The sequence below is a fragment of the Falco punctatus genome (assembly GCF_963210335.1).
Source record: "Falco punctatus genome assembly, chromosome: 3".
Classification (NCBI taxonomy): domain Eukaryota; kingdom Metazoa; phylum Chordata; class Aves; order Falconiformes; family Falconidae; genus Falco; species Falco punctatus.
In genome coordinates this window covers 106020760-106037036 of record NC_137582.1, presented here as the reverse complement: position 1 = coordinate 106037036, position 16277 = coordinate 106020760, and the positions used below count along the sequence as shown (strand labels likewise).

At 50.4% G+C, this 16277-nt stretch overlaps 1 protein-coding gene across 1 annotated transcript in view; it reads left to right on the top strand.

Annotated features, from left to right (window-relative positions):
* AJAP1 (adherens junctions associated protein 1) overlaps positions 1-16277 on the top strand; it is a 156622-nt gene that overhangs the window by 70695 nt on the left and 69650 nt on the right. Inside the window, exon 1 of the transcript XR_013926968.1 lies at positions 1-16277. This exon is cut by the window's left edge and continues 70695 nt beyond it; it is cut by the window's right edge and continues 22888 nt beyond it. The gene's annotated coding sequence lies outside the window, so the exon portion shown is untranslated.

The window sequence follows — 16277 nt, the reverse complement described above, 5'->3', positions numbered from 1 at the left end:
GTAGTACCTGGCTGTGCTGGTGGGAATTAATAATGCTCAGAGCCAAAGGGCAGGGAGAGGCAGGTTACACCTTCTCCACCAGTCTTGGGAATCTGCAGATGACTGATGCTCATCTGTTGGTTTAATTTTCATGATTCTTGCACCCAAGGTGAGGATGGGCATGGCCAGCGTGACACCAAGTACCCCGCACTGCTGCAGCTTGCGTGGCCAGGGCTCCCTGCACTTCTGCTCCCTTTGATATATGCACTTTTCTCTTTCTGTAGATTGTATCTTTTATGTGTATTGTAACTCACCCCGCTTCTTGCTGATGGTGGTGAGGAATTAATCTCTTCTCTGCCTGACTCTAGTCACGGTGGGCTATGGGAGGGGAGAGCTGTTTTTTTAAGGCACATGGACAGCAGCAGGTGGGCTCCCTTGCTCCATACTGCTCCTCTGCGCCTGCTTGCTAAGCCAGAAATGGGAGTTCAGCCCTCCTCCCCCACCAACTCTGTTACGGCTGGAGGGAAGAGGCGGTTGTTGGCATCCACCCCAAGCAGGACCATGCAGCTCTGCCGCTCGCAGCCCGCTGGAGGGTTTTAAATAGAGAGCTTCAGTGCTCTGCTTATGTAAAGCAGTCGTTCCCTGCTTCGGCATTATGTCTGAGCAACGTTGCCTAAAACAAACTCTTCTCAAAGCCAAGATTTTCTATTTCTATAGCGACAGTCATGCCAGCAATGGAGTAGCAGGAGGTCTGCAGGACGGTCATGCCTCAGGGCTGGCTGGCTAGATAGCCGCAATGTCAAGGTCCAAGACCATCTTGTTCGAGTGAGGTCTGGAGGTTTGCCTAACCAGCATGTTGTCACTTTGAGAGCCTCAGCTCTGCAGGTAGATGTGCAATATTTCTTTGCCCGCTTTAACAGGCTAGACTGCCTTGAAACCATCCACAGCTCAGCTTTGAATACCAAATAGAAATAGCTGCTAAACAGAAAGTTACTTTCAGGAGTCTGGTGAAGCTCCTTGGCTGACCATGGTATCTGGGGCCACCTCAGAAGCAAGCACAAGCTGTCTTGTGTTTGTGTCAGTCTCGTGGTCCTGCTTTCCTGGACTGTGGAAAGTACTAAGAAAAGTCCCAGGCTGCTCCCATAGGGATCTGGGGAGGACCGACCCTGTGCCATGACCATCCATACCAGCCCTCGCTGGAGGCCGCAGCAGACCTGTGCGTTCCCGCTGTGCTTTACATCCCCAGCACCTACTGCCGCTCTGGTAGGAACCAACCCTCCGGGGCTTGGGGCTGAGGAATGACCACGGCAACTACAAGAGAAGCCAGTGACTTATTACTCAAATTAAAATTTCTGCTGCTTATATGAGTGTTCTGCTAAACCAAGTGGAAAGGTGGGATTAATCCACTGTGCATCATACTCCGTCACCATTGCAGCCCCCGTTGACAGGGCATCGCTTCCCTGCCTGTCCCCTCTGCCTGGGAGGACTTTCCCCCCTTGCTCCTGGTGTTGGAGGCTGGATGCTTGCAGCAGGTCTCTGTGGCCTCACCACCTCCCCTCCCAGCTACAGCCAGGCACCGGCACCTCACAGATTTCCCGTGCATATGATCGATGCACCTTGTTCCCTTATAACAACCCCACAGCCAATAAAAGGGAATAAAATGTAAAACACCACACAAACAGCATCCCCAAAGACCAGTAAAGCGCTAAACGGCTGCTCCTTGTGACAATCAGATGAGATTTTTGTCTTTAAAAAAACAACCCTAGTTAACAAAGACAAATATTCAAATTCTGTAACGGTGCATGGGAGGAGTAGAGGCGGCTCCTTGCAGGCAGTGGGGCGTATCCTGCCCTCAGCAGCATCTGTGTACCTAGGCAGCCAGAATGCGCAACAGTGGGGAGGAGCAGGATGTGGCCCCCTGGCCCTGTCCATCTGCTGCTGGAAACAGCTTTAATTTCTCCTAGTGCCTCGTGTGAAGCAGCCAAGCACCCAGACCTTGCACCCAGCAGGTCTGGGTGCTGCCTGGCAGTGCTGGTGCTGCTCTTGGCCATGCACACCCACGTTTGCATAGCAGGAGAAGCCACACAGCAGCATTTTGCTGGGATTTCAAAATGCTTTATAAATCTTATATGAAGGTGAAGTGCCTGTGCTGCACCCCAGGGACCTTCCCACCCTGGCAGGTGGAAAAGTGCAGGAAAGGAGCCCTCCAGTGCAGTGCAGCGAAGAGAACAGGGAAGGCACGCAAAGCACAGAGGTAATTTGGGACCATCCTGGCCTAAATGAAGTTGCGTGATGGAGATGCCCGGTGCAGCGCAATGGAGAGCTCGGTCTCCCTGGCAGTGGTTGCCATGCAATAGCTGCTGTGGCACTGCATCTGCCTGACTTCACTCAAACATGTCTTTCTTCCCAAGGGAACGTGCTTGTGTCAGAGTCCCCGGGGGAGGCACAGGCACCGAGGAGCCCTGCGATGTGATGACTTGGTGCTGTGGGACCGATGGGACCCTGCTGAAGGGGAGAGGTGGAGATGCCCCCTGGTCTGCAGCGAAGGCGTGAAGCCAATGATGTGGTGGGATCAAACAGCATGTTCACCAAACCATGCCCATATCCAGCCTTTCCAGGGTCCTTTCCAGGTCCAGAATCCTGTCCTGCCATGGAAAATGACTGTCAGCTTTACAGCGGATGCAGTTTCCCAAGCATAACATGGCCTGGAAGTTATTTATAACCCATTTTTTGGTGGTTATTCAACCCATTCAGGTCAATGTCCAAGCTGCAGGTTGTCATTGCAGTCTCACAGTCTCTTCTGTGCTCCCCAAGTTGATGGACTCACGACTTTACAGTACTGCTTTCCATCCCCCAGAGAACAGTTAGAGCTGCGCTGTAAGATAACTCTGCTATTTTGAAAAATGTCCTCTATAGGAATGTAAGTTTCTTATTTTCAATCCAAATGTAAAAAAAAAATAAAAAATTTAAATCGCATTAATGCAAGATTGTAGAAAAACAGTGGGAAGAGGCAACGCCCCCAAATGAACAAGTGCTTTGTCTTTTGGCATCCCATGACTAGCTCAGCTCGGAGATGTACCCCAGTTCACACTGTACCACCACACAAAGCTGCGAACATCATGAAGAGCAATGCCTGAAGAGCAGAGGGTTGCCAAGACATCCGTCAGCACGGGTTTTAATAGGCATTATGTACAGAGGGGTTCTGGCTTGGAAAAGCATCTGATCATGCATTGAAAATAATCCAGTCGACGTGTGGAGAACTATGCACTGGTTGTATAGAGTCAGCACCCGTCACTGCAGCTGGGGCCTGAAGAACTGCCTGTACTGGGGCTGTTGGCTTTACCCACGATCAGCAGTGATGAGAGAGTTGTCCCAACAGCAATCACCTGGTGTTTCATAAATTACTTGCATCTGATTTTTGCATCCACTTTTCCACATGAGCAGTAACGTTGAACCAAATGCCAGTCATCAGACAGACATAATTGGATTTGGAAAGTGTTATATTGTGAATTAAGTTGACTGATGGGGAAGTGTCATTTTTATTAACAATCTTCCCTCAGATGATAATTTTGTATCTATGAGGATGAATTACAAGAGTACTCGAAGGCAGTGGTTCAAAACAATGAAGTCATTTCAATAAAGGCTGACTTTCTCTTTCATATACTTGTTTTTAAATATTTTATCTCCTTGTGGGAAACTGTACCCAACTAGGAGCCAAAGCCAGTGTAAAAAATGCCTCGTAGTCAAGCAATGAGTTGCATCCGGACTCGGGGCATGCAGAGCTGCCAAGCAGCAAGCCCTGCCCAGGGGCAACTTTGGTTTCCATTTTTCTGGGGTGAGCTGGCCTCTGGAGGCGATTGCTTTGTGTCTGCTTATTAATGAGAGCAAAGTGAGTTTTCCTCTTCACACACGGAAATACCTTCACCCTCCAGAAAGCTCCCTGAGAGCTGCAGTCTTGCAATGAAGGCAGAGGCACTGGCCCTGGGGAGATGGATTCAAGTTTTCTCCTCTGATGCTGCAGGGTCTGAAAATGTTTTACTGAAGTTTTCCCCTTTGCCATGGCTGTGGGGAAAAGCAAACAGGCTGAATTCTCCGGGCCAGAAGAGCTGGATGTGTTCTGCTTCCAAAAAAAGTCTTTGAGAGTCACTGTGATACAGCGCTTTAATAAATCCAAGGATTATACCAGTGTGAAAAAGCTGGAGTTCTGCAATAAAAACCTGTTTCTGTTGTGCATTATGATAAACAGCCACGTCACGTGCAGATAGGAGCAAGCAGTGCCTCAAGACACAGATTTGGGATGTTGTTAACATTTGAACTAGCCAGCACAAGCCAGGATCAGGCGACAGGCACTGGCACCCCGTTGCACCCTCTCCTGGTGCCTGTAGCAGGGTGCTGGCTCCTCGCTGCGTGCCTCCGGGAGTCTGTAACATCGCCCCACCAGCGAGATGTGGGAGGGAGTGGCTCTGGGTACCAAGCACATTGCCACTGCCTTGGGTAGCCACCTCTCATCCCTGGCCTTTGCCTCCTGCTCCCGGTATCCCGGTTCTGGCTGGGTGGGGAGGATGACAAGCCTGATGCCATCAAGGAGCAATGGGGCCATGGGAGCCTGGTGTTCTGCCAGAGGGGATGGTCCCTGGGCACAGCACCTGCACCAGGACAGGCTGTCCTGTCCCTCTGATTTCTTCATTGCATCAACGCCTGCTGATCCCTGTTCTTGGGGCTTCAATGCAAACCTGAACATTGAAGAAGTCTGCTTCCTTTCATTGCAATTTTCCAGAAGAAAGAAGTGGGAATGGCAGCAAGAAAAGGAGTAAGGCGGACAAAACTAAAGACTTGGAAACATCCCCAATTCCCTTCCACTGAAGGAAACTTACTGTTGGCTTTGTTCCGTACCTTTCACAGCAGGGAGATGGTTTTCCTCTTGTCGTTTCCAGTTGCGGTACTGCTGAAATCAAAAGGGATTTGGGTTTATACATCAGTGCTAGTGGGGCGGCTCAGCCCTCTTCTAAAGATGCAGGTCACCGTTTCATTTCCCTTTTCAACTTAAGCTCATTCTAATTAAAAGCACCTTAATAAATATTTGATGTGCATTTCAGTTGAAATGGAGGTTGTGAGCCATGCCTGTTACAAGCACTGGTCAATGCAGTCTGCAATCCACGAGTCACCTTTGATCACTCATTTATCACTGGACAATGTCCACTTCATTACATCTCTATTGATCAGTTAAATAATTTGTGCTTTATTTATCTCATGGACAGGAAAGAGTATTGCAGGAACAAAGAACAATCAGGTTAGACTAAAATCTAAGGAAGAAAAATGAGCTGATAAAAGCTGTGCTACACCTGGCTTCTCTTTTGGAAGGGGCTTTGCAGACTGTGGAGTGGGGTTTTTTTTCCTAATAAAAAAAAACTGGCTGCAAACCTGCGAATCAGCGTAAAAACTCTTTGGCCAAAGTTTTAATGTTCCACACGTGTGCAAATGATTCTGCAATGTCCCAGGCAAAGGAGAAGGTCTGTGCTTCCCAGGGGAGCCTGAGGCACAGTGGGGCTTCAGGGAGCTCAGGGCTTTTGTCTCCAGCTCCTCTGCCTTGGTGGCACATGGTTTGCCTGCTGCGGGCAGCCTCGCTGGGTATGGAGGCTTTGAGGGCTGCGGGAGATGCTGGGAGCCTCCTGGCCCGGAGGATGGGCTGATCCAGCAGTGAGCACGAGCTGATTGCCAGAGGTGCCTCTGCCTGGTGCTGTGGCTGGGAGGAGAAGAGCGAAACCCACTCTTCTGAATTGCTGTTCTAAAGTGGGTCATTGGAAAACAACAGGCATTGAGCACAATCCTCCCTGACAGCGTTTTTCCTGGCCATTTGTTTCCCTTCCCCTTGTGGTCCTTCTCCCACAGAGAGGCAGCGAGATGCTCGCACCCAGGACCCCGGGATGGACTGATGGCCAGGGCAGGCCAGCTGGCTCCCAGCCCTGGGTCGAGGTGGCCACATCCAGGGCCGGGCAGCACAGGCACCACTGCCTGCCTCTGCAGTGAGCAGACTGTCAGTGCTGCCCCGGTGAGCCCGTTCACTGGCACAAACCCCCGCTCCCAGCATCACAGCCCCTCCGAGCAGATGGGATGGGTGACCCATTTGTTTATATTTTCCTTGAGAGATGAATGAAGAGAGCCAACCACTGGGTTGGCAAGTAATGAGATTAAACGCACCTGCATAACACCTTGGGAGCCCCAACGCTGTGCAGAAGGGCTAGGGGTGCTGCTCTTGCTGTCCGGACTACTACTATTGCCAGGATATAAACCCTGCGTTTGGGGAGACCTGTCCTGACCCGCCGTTCAAGGTAGAAAAGTGCTAAGTCAGAAGGTGCGATCAGATATACCTGCTGCTTCCCCCCCCTCACAAAAGGAATCTCAGGTTTCAAAGTAAAATTAGAATTCCGGTTGTTCTCTGGTGAAGATCTGAATCTCTGTCTTCCGCCGAAATGGTTTTGTGCTGAAATGGTTTGAAGTCAGATGCTTTAGCAGCACAGAGAGCGTGAGGCCGGATTTGCATGTGAAATGAATCATGCCCGATGTGATTAAAAATGCCATAAAGGATGAATTTAAGACTTTTTTGTTACTTACTATTAAAGTTTTTCAGTAATTTTCCACCCCCTCAGATGAGCGTCATTCAGATGAAGTGAAGAGAAACTTTCCCTGCAATTCATTACTGAGGGGTCTGAGGGGAATTCTTCGTTTTTCAGCAAAGCTAAAAATAAAGGTTTTTCCATCAGATAAGTGTTTTTGTAGGAGCTGAGATTCTGGGAAACGCAAGGGCAGTGTTTTAGCTCGTGGTAACTAGGAAAAGGAGAAGGAGCAGGCAGGGTGCAGTGTGTGATGGGCACAGAGTGCCGTGCCGCTGCTGCCGCCAGCATCCTTCGGCGTGTTGCAACACGCGGTGAGCCACAGCTGGAAGGCATGTTTGGCACTGGCAACAACACCGATATAATTTGATCTGGAAAACACCGTGCAGAGCAATGGAGAAGCGGCAACATCCCTGGCACAGGATGGTTCCCGGCACAACTCAACGGCTGACCGACAGCGCTGGGTTTACATGGCTCCGCGTCAATATTTCAGCATTTGAGTGCTGCCAGGGTGACTGTTTGGGAAAGCATCCACTGGGCTCAGCCACGGGGATGAAGAGCTGATGGGTGAGTTCCCAGCCATCTCTGGCACTGTGAGCACAAGGCTGTTGCCAGCCCTGGAGCTAAATGCAAACACCCAAAGTTTGCACAGCGCCTGCCCAGACCTGCACAACTGGCTGCACAGCTGTGCCTCGAGGCCCGGGAGCAGCTGCTGCCCACACCGCCATCCCACCTGCGTTTCCATCCCACCACATCCCTGTGCCCACGGACACACCAGTTAGTCCCTGAGGAAAGATTATTTGCATGATTTAAAAAAAGGAGAAGGAACATCACAGGCAGCAAATCACGTTCCTTAACCTTGCTCTTATGAAACAGATGCACGTCAGCGTATGTCTTAATATGAGTGTCTATACCAATGAAAGCAGAATCAGTCAGTGGCTGGAAGAAAAAAGGAGATATCTCTCCATCTACGTAGATGTGGGGCTGAAATCGTATTTGTATGTAAATGTGGTTTTTCTAAATGCACGCTAACTTACCAGTTGCTACAGGAGACATTGCATATTCATAGCAGGAGAGCTTTTTACCAGAACAGGAGTTTTCGAGAGTACTTTGCATGATTTTTTCCTTTTTCTCTGAGTGTCGGAATTTGAGTAACACATTGAAAATTAAAAAATAATTGAAACAGATCATATGCAACTCAGCAGGGGCATTATTTTCCGGTGAGTGGCAAGGGAACGGTGAAGCAGTAATGTGAGGCTTTTGTAGCCTTGTCACTTTTATGAATTCTTTAGTACCATCAGAGGCAGCGTGGGGAGGCTCGGGCTTTACCACCGTCTCTCCTGTCAGGGAGATGCCAGCTGGAGCAGCAGCGCTGGCTGGACTCAGGGAGCTGCATTCTGGAGAAGAGCGGCTGTTTTCTGCTAAGCAGCGATGTACTTTTTCCTTGTAAAGGCAAATTGGACATGGGGAAATGTCGTTAGGAGGAGCACTGGTTCATGCCTGCACTTCTCCCCAGGAGCAGAGGAAAGGGCTGGTAAAGGCTCTCCCCAAAGCTGGCTTGTCCCGCTCAGCAAGCCGTGCAACGTCAACGGCTTTGTGTAAAAAAGCCCCCAAAAGCAGCCAAGTGCGGGGATCTGAGCAGGGTGGTCAGTGCGAGCGAAGCTTTACCTCCTAGTTGTCCACAAGTGCTATTCCCCTAACCTGTGCCTTTGAACACAATCGAGCTGGCCGCCCTGGGCTGCCCCCGGTCAAGTTCACTATAGGCGTTGCGGTACTCGGCATCAGTTGTGAAGTTTTGCTCAGGGTGAGCGCATCTCTGGTGGGCACCAGCTCCTCGCACTGTGTGGGTTGATCCTGTAACTCTGCGTGGGCAGCCGTGAACCGTGGCTCTTGGCAGACCTCACCAATATGTCTGGCAGTGCTGTTTTCTGCCAGCAGATTCTGCAAAACCAAAGCCCAATCCCCAGAAGGTGCCGAGTGAACAGACATGGGGGTATGGGGCTGCGGTGGTCCCAGGGCCCCCAGCAGGCTCCTGGCTCTGCTGGGGAGGGTCAGCTGGGGATGGCTTCCCAGCAAAAATAAAAACAAGTTGTGGCTTGGAATCATATCTGCCTGTAAACATTTCCATGCCACATCTGCTGCTTTGAATTAGGACCTGAATATTCATCTCCAAAATGTATAATTTATACTTACAGCAGACAATTCATAATTTAAGTGTTATTGCTCTAAATTAAGTATAACATTTAAGCTGGCTACAGACCAGATAACTAAACCCAAGATACCATGAAGGAGGAAACCGGTTCTCTTGGTGGCTCATGCAGCAGGGTACCGGCGGGATGGTGATGCCGGAGTGCATCTGGAGTGGCTGGTAGGACGATGCCCTGTCCGGAGCAGAGCAGGACCCGGTGGCATGCTGTGCCCCAGCCAGCACCTCACTCTCCTCCAACAGCAGTTGTTCAAGAAAGAAAAAAAAAAAAGAGAGAAATGAAAAAGGAAAATTAAACATGAAAATTTAATTAAATCACCCTTTGATCACTCTCTGTGGAATGGACTTCGTTCAGAAGATTATTTGTTGGAGAGCAATAATAGCTTCTAATTAGGATAGGATTCAATGTGAAATGAGGTCTTTATTTTTTTTTTTAAATCAACCCCTTTTTCCCCTACACAAATCAACAAGACTCTGTGCACATTACCAGCTAAATATTATTAAAATTTTATTTTATAGACCAGCTACTTGCCATTGTTTATCCATCTGAAATTTCTGGTTTAAAGTTGATACAGGAATCTAATCAAAGCGGTCGACAGAGAAGCATTTTGTGCTTTATTTGCAAAAAGTGGGTGCAGGTTGCAGCTGCGTGACTCCAGCAGAAAGCTGGGTTGAAGCAGAGTGTTTTTCCCCACGAAGCCATCCAACCTCTCCGTGGGCACTGCTGTGCTGGGGTGGCCGGAGTGGTGCGTGTGGCCCCAGCCCCAGCCGCTGTCCCTGGGAAGCAGCTCGCCCGGCCGGGATGAGGGGCTGGGAAGCTAGAAAAGCCAGGGCTGGCAAACCACGCGGTGGTGGGACAGCGCAATGCTTCCCAGTCTGGTGGAGAGTGGGGACTTGGGGTGGCAGTCATCCTCATCAGCCCGGCTTTGGCTCCCGTACACTAAACCCCCTGAAAGAATGGCTGCGGCTGCCTCGGCTTTGTGAATGAGGCCCTTAAAGATTTGCATATATCATAATAAATGTGAGTCATAACCAGCCAGCATTTAAAATGCTCACCGAAAGAAAGAACCAAATATCCCCATTAGAGCTTTTATCCCCTGCTATTTCATATCACAATAAAATGTCAAAAGGAAAAGAGAAGCAGATTTCTGATATTATTACTTTGAACTTTTCTTGGCTATACTCCCCTGAAGCATGACATTTACTGAGGAGAGGAAAAAAAGAAGAAGCTGGAATATCTCCTTAATCATCTTTATTTCAGCGCTGTGGCATCAAGCGGCTGGACCCTGTCCCTGCCTGTATGGGAGCGGTGAGTTGGGGTGGGACTGCGGCCCCGGGACCCTGCCTTCCCCTGCGACCCTCCGCGCTGCTCTGCTTGGCCACAGCCAGAGGGAAGCAATGGGCGGCATTTATACTATCATCATCATCATCATCATCATCATCATTATCATCACCACCATTATCAGTATCAACAGTCATATTAATATAATAACACACGGTGTATCATCGTACAGCGTGGTAATACAACAATAACAACACTTAGCACTTTTCAAGGCACCAGCTGGCCAATGCTCCTGGGAAGAGCAGCACGAAGAGCCTGTCCCTGGGCACGCTGGCACAGCCATCCTGATGGATCTGTCCCAGCCCTGCCCCTGAGGTCTGGCTTTGCCATGAGATTTACACTGCCCGTAAAGGTGCCTCCAGGGGATTACAAATGAATTGGTTTGTAAAAAAAATTCCAAGTCATTAAAAGTTCGTAGTGAGAGGAAAAGTGTGAATAGATGTCATAAAAATTAGAAGAATAAAGTGTTTCTTCCGTCAAAAGCTTTTACGAGTCCATTTAAGAAATCCATTTTAACTATATTTTAATTTCATTTATGGGCCTAATAAAGTCAAATAGTGTCAGGGAGATTCACAAAGGTGGGGCACTAACACCATGTGTGACTTGTGTTTCTGAAAAAAACCCACCACTTTTTGCCCTGGACTGAGCTTCCAGGGCTTTGCTGGGGGGAAGCAGGGCAGCCAGCACTGCCTTGGGGAGAGAGGTGCTGGGGATGCCAGCTGGCATCTACCATTTTTGGTGGCCTGATGGACAGCTGAGGAAAAATTGGATAGCAAAGTTGGAAAGTTAAGCCAGTGGACCAGGGTGTGAGGAGCTTCTTATGGGCTTGAAGGGATTCTGCAACAACTCCAAAGATGAAATCCCAACCCCTGCATTGGGATGCTCAGAGCTCTGGCATTCCCACAGGGTGCCAGTGGCTTTGCTCGTGCGGAGTTCAAAGCAGCTCCTCCTGAGCACCCCACAGAGCAGCTCTCAGGCTGAACACTTCTTTCCCATCCGTTCACCAGGGATATTCAAATCCAGGCTGTGCTGCCAGGTAGCATAAATCACCGGAGCTTGTCTCCCTTCCCTGCACCCTGGCTCGTGGAGGCGATCAGCCAAAGTCTCAATTTCATGTCATGTTTTCATTCCGGATTTGCTGGGGTGCTGGTTAATTCTGCAAATCCAAAGGTCCTCCTGCCAAGCATTCAGGTGTGTGAGCTGCTTCTGCTTTTCCACCTTTGCAACGGCCAAACCACGACAAAGTTTTCCCAAAGTGAAGTAAGATGGTGAGGGGCCAGATAAAGTGAGGTTATTAAATAAATAAATCAATCTTGTGTGGTGAGAAAGAATGAGGATTAACACACACGGGCATTACTTGGCAGCGTTTGCCTTCTTCCTCTGGCAAGCAGCTTCTCTCCTCCTGCAGCCGAGGGGTTGATGCTGCCTGGAGGAGGGGGCTTCCAGGCTGTACCACCGATTTGGATGGGTCTGGCTGTGCCGTGTACCCTCACACCCCACTTGAGGCAGGGAAAGAATGTGGGGATCCCTGGGCTGTTTCTGGTCCCTTGGGAGCATGTGGTGGTGTAAATAATTTTCATTTTATTTTTGCAAAACTCCTTGAACGGTGGGCGGCAGCCGGCTGTTGGCTCTGGACGGCTGTTTGCACGGCCGGGTCTGCATTCCCCTTCCCAGAGTCTGCACTCCATCCCGCGTGCTGCTGCTTTGCCTGCGAGCCCAGTGCCGGTGCTGCCAGGGCGATGTTGATCTCTGGAAGTGAATTCAATTTATCAGCTTCATCTCTTGTCTTTAGTTTTCCTGTCAATGCAGCAGGGTTATATCCTGGCACAGCAAAGGGTCCGGAGGCGGGATGGGGGATCTGAGGTACCTGGAGAAGGAAGTTCTCAGAGCAATGCTTTCCCTCTGGGCTTTAGGCAGCTTTCAGGGTGATTAAAAAAAAAAAAAATCATTAAAGCTCCCGGCACTGAAAAATCTCGTGCAATCAGGTTTCAGCTCTAAGCGAGGACCTGGCAGATGGGCATTGACCTGCTCCTTCGAAAGACAGAAGCGGCAGGAGCGCTGCCGAGGAGATGCTGCACGTGGGGCTCCAGCTTTCCATGAGCGATGCCAGAGGCGGCTGAAATCCTCCAAAACTCAGACCCAGAGCTGAACCGTTGAAGGGCCATGTTGAGCCATGGCAGCCCTGGAGCCATGGCAGTGCCAGGGGGTCTTGCCCCCATCGGGGTCCTGCCCACACCGGGGCCGGTGAGGTTTGCTGGCTGCAGTGGGGGAATGGCAGCAAGGGGAGCAGCGGCTGCGCTTGGCGGTGCGGGAGGAAAAGTGTTGTTATGGTAACAAATGACTTGTATTCTCCAAAGGAAGCACGATTTCGGTTTAATAGGGGGAAAACACAGGGAAGAAGAAAAGGATAATATTTCAAAAAAAATTTAATGAGACATGAATTGTACATGCTCATTCTCTGGAGTGCGTAATGGTGCAAGAGGGAGGATGAGCGGCGCTTACAACCAGTCTCACGTGGCGAGTGGGGCTGCCGTGCTGCTGCCAGCACTGCGCCTGCAGAGAAGCCAAACTTTGAGGCACCTGCTCAGCTTCTCCCATGCCAATGAGCTGCCTCAGCTGGGAGACCCTGAGAGATTTTGTTGACTTTCAAGCCTCAGCATCTCCCAAGAGGTGCTGCTCGTCTGACAGCACCCTGGGGAAGCCAGGGCCACAGGACCATACGCAGGAAAGTCTGGTGAAGGGGAGGACCCCAACAATGCCGTGGAACGGCTTCCCCCAGACGGACAATGTCCTGCAGGCAGGGGGGTGAAGGCAGAGCTGCCCTCACTCTGCCTGAGCTCTCGCCATGACCCTCTGGTCCAGGAGCATCCCTCCAAGCGCGGCACTGCCAGCACCACCCTGGGCTTCCCCCGTGGAGCACTGCACCGACTCCTGCCTTCGTCTCCTCCACCCGACAGTGCTGATCTGCCAAGTAAAGGCAGTAGTTTGATAAGGAACACAATAATTAGGAATGTGCCAGAAACCAGGTATTAATAGAAGCACTATTAGAGAATTTATGGATGATTTAAGATGCAGCCCATTCTGCTAGTGAATGCCTTGTCTGTTTAAGAGCAGTAATTGCCTATTATCTAGCAGCTTCTAATGTGCTTGGCTCGTGCTGGCATGACATGCGAAGATGCAGCACATATTTAAAGCACTAACGCCAATTCAAAGGACCTGCTTGTAATTTTAAACACAAGAATCCAATAAAATGCAAATGGCAGCCGGGAGGTGAAAAAGCAAACAGCACATGCCAGGCACCAAATCAATAACCAGGTAAGTGCCCCGTAGCAGGGAGGTGGGCGCAGCTCTCGGTAGCTGCTTAAGCTGCAAAAGACAGCTCTGCTTATCTTCAACATGGGTACGTTTTACCCCTCCCTTAGTATATGCCACTTCTCTGTGCCCTGCAGCAAAGACAGTTTCATTGATCAACCAGAAGCCAGATAATGGCTAAAGGAATGTGAAAAATAATGTAACACCGAGCAAGCCTGTGAGCATCCCGCTTGTTTATCTGCACGTATGTCTTTTGAAACACACCAAGCTGATTTTTTTTCACAGTATTGCAGAACCTTTTTGCTCTTTGAAGTGCGCTCATCTACCAGAGAAGCCCTAATTTCCGCGTCAGGGGGGAAACATGCCCGCTCATCTGCCAGCTGCTTTGTGCCCCGTGTCTGAGCAGGAGTGTGATGCTGGGCGGTGGGCTGCCCCAGGGACGTGATACTTGGGGCAACATCAGCCTGCTCAGTCTTGCTCCAAGGCTCCATAGCTGAGCTGACCTGTGAATGCCCATTTCTTGCACCAAGGATGGAGAGAAAGCATCTGGTGACCACGCAGGAAGGAGAACCAGACCCACGCTCACCCCACCCCAGGCAGCCCTGGACCTTGTGCCCGCAGACACAAACCCTCCTCCACCGTGCCCTGCCACCACTGAGCCCAATGCTGCTGCTGGCAAGCCACCCCCATGCCTGCAACTGATCCCCCCAGTGCCTGCCTGCTGCCACCCCAGTGCACCGACCGCCGTGGCAGAGGTTTTTCGTATCTGTTGAAAGGAATCTTTTGGTGGCAAAAAGCTTTCTTGGCGGCAGAGGGAAAGTTCCTGCTGTTCAGCTTGCAGGGCTCTAGCTCGCTCTGTGAAGAATAAACGCCTTTTGAATACCAGACGCAGCTGCCGGAGAGCGTTTGACTGTCTTCTCGGCGGCTTTTAATTTATAGCGCCTGCACTTTGACGTGTTGGTCTTCGTGATTGCACAAGGAATTGAGTTTGATTCAGATTTATTTGTTCTAATTTGTGCCTCCTGTTACTTATCGCTGCATCATCGCAGGCTGTGGACAGGTTCTGTTCAGCCATCCCAATTAAAGCCTGCGAAGTGCAAAAATACACACAAGAGCAGCTGGAAACACAATGAGCAAAGAGCAAACAGGCAAACAAGCCGAACCCCACAGTGACTGCAAAGCCTGAGCCATTTCGGTGCGAGTTTCACCAAAGGGAATTTTGGCAGTAGAATTGTCTCTGCTCATTTTCCAGGAGCCTCTCCTCCTGCCCCTCTGCTGATTGGGAATCGCCTTCCCACAGCTTAGCCAGCAGCCATGCTTGGTTCGGTGTTGAGTAGAAAATTATTGTATGTGGTCTAACCCTGGCAAAGGCTTCAGCCGCCTGGGGTGCACAGCGGGGACCCCACCGGGAAGGCGCAGCAGGGGGCTGGGGCCCCCAAGGCTGCACTGCGACCCACCTCTGCCTTGCTCATGAGAAGACCATGCTAACGGGAACACTCACAGTGCTCGCGTCCATGAAATATTGCAAGATGTTTCTCCTGAGCTGCAGTGTCCGTTCTGCTGCCCTGGACATCCTCCCGCTCAGGTTATTATATCCTGCCTCCCTCCTGTCCCCTGCCGTCTCGGTTATTTAGAGCCTCATTTTCGGAGGGTTGAGCACTGGCAATTCCAGCTGACTTCAATCTGCTTGTCTGCAAAAAAGGGGACAATGAGAGCGACCTCCTTTATGGAGTACTTGGAGATCTGCTGATCGACAGCTGCATCCAGGAGGTCAGGATTAGTAATAATGATTTGGAGTTAAAGATAAAAGGGCTTTGCACTTTTCAGTAGCAGTTCCTTTCTGGCTAGCATGGAATTTTTTCCCCTCTGAGCAGCACCCACAGCCACCAGGTCCCAGGTTAGCGCCTTCCCTGCTCCCTGACTCTGGTGCCAAGCTGGCACACGAGCGTGTCCAACCTTGGCTGCTCCCTCGGGAGAGCAGAAAGCATCCTCCTCAGTCTGGGAAGACCAAGAGTCCACAATTTCTTTCTGTATTGTTAAGTACCCATGGTGCTACCAGCAAAAAAAGCCTTCCATTTTAATTGGAGTGTGTTTAGCTTTAATTCCCATCCTTTGGTTCTCACAGCACTCCTCTGTACCTGGAAGCCCTGCAGTGCTGTCCCTCCCATGCAGGTCCCCGTGCAAAGGGGCCAAGTCATTCCCCAGGCTTCTCCTAATAAGCTCAGTAGACTGAGCTCTTTCATTTCCTTTGGGGGAGAGATTTTTCCAGCTCTCAACTAATTTTTGCCTGCCTTTCCTCAGTGAAGAAGCCTGCCGCCTTTTTGTGGAGCAATTGCTCTGTTTCTGTTACCATCAGGCGGGATTTTCTTTTCTGCTTTTTAAAAACCCCTCTGCTCTCCTCACAGGTGGCACTATAGAAATCCATAAATAAATAACAATACCATTAAATGACTCTGGTGGGTCACACCATCATACCCGATGCTCCAGAGTTCAGAAGCATCTGAGGTCTGCTCCCCGGCACGGCAGGCTCTGAGCATCGAGCAGAGCATCGCGGGCTCTGCCTGACCTGGGCACACCTCCCTGTCCCGGGGAAACTGCAGCTCCCCGCCGGTGCTGGTTGCTGCCGACAATGTAATCTTGCTCCCTCCGGCCTCCTGTTGTGCCCAGAAGTGACAATGACATGGCAATCAATGGCAATGATCTCCCAAGTAGCCTGGCTGATAAACACGCTCTCAAGGCTGCTGCGAGCATGTCTGAGCTGCTCGCTCTGAATAAATTGGGTTTGATGTATACAATGCAAGGTCTATATACATTTAAATTTCTTCCC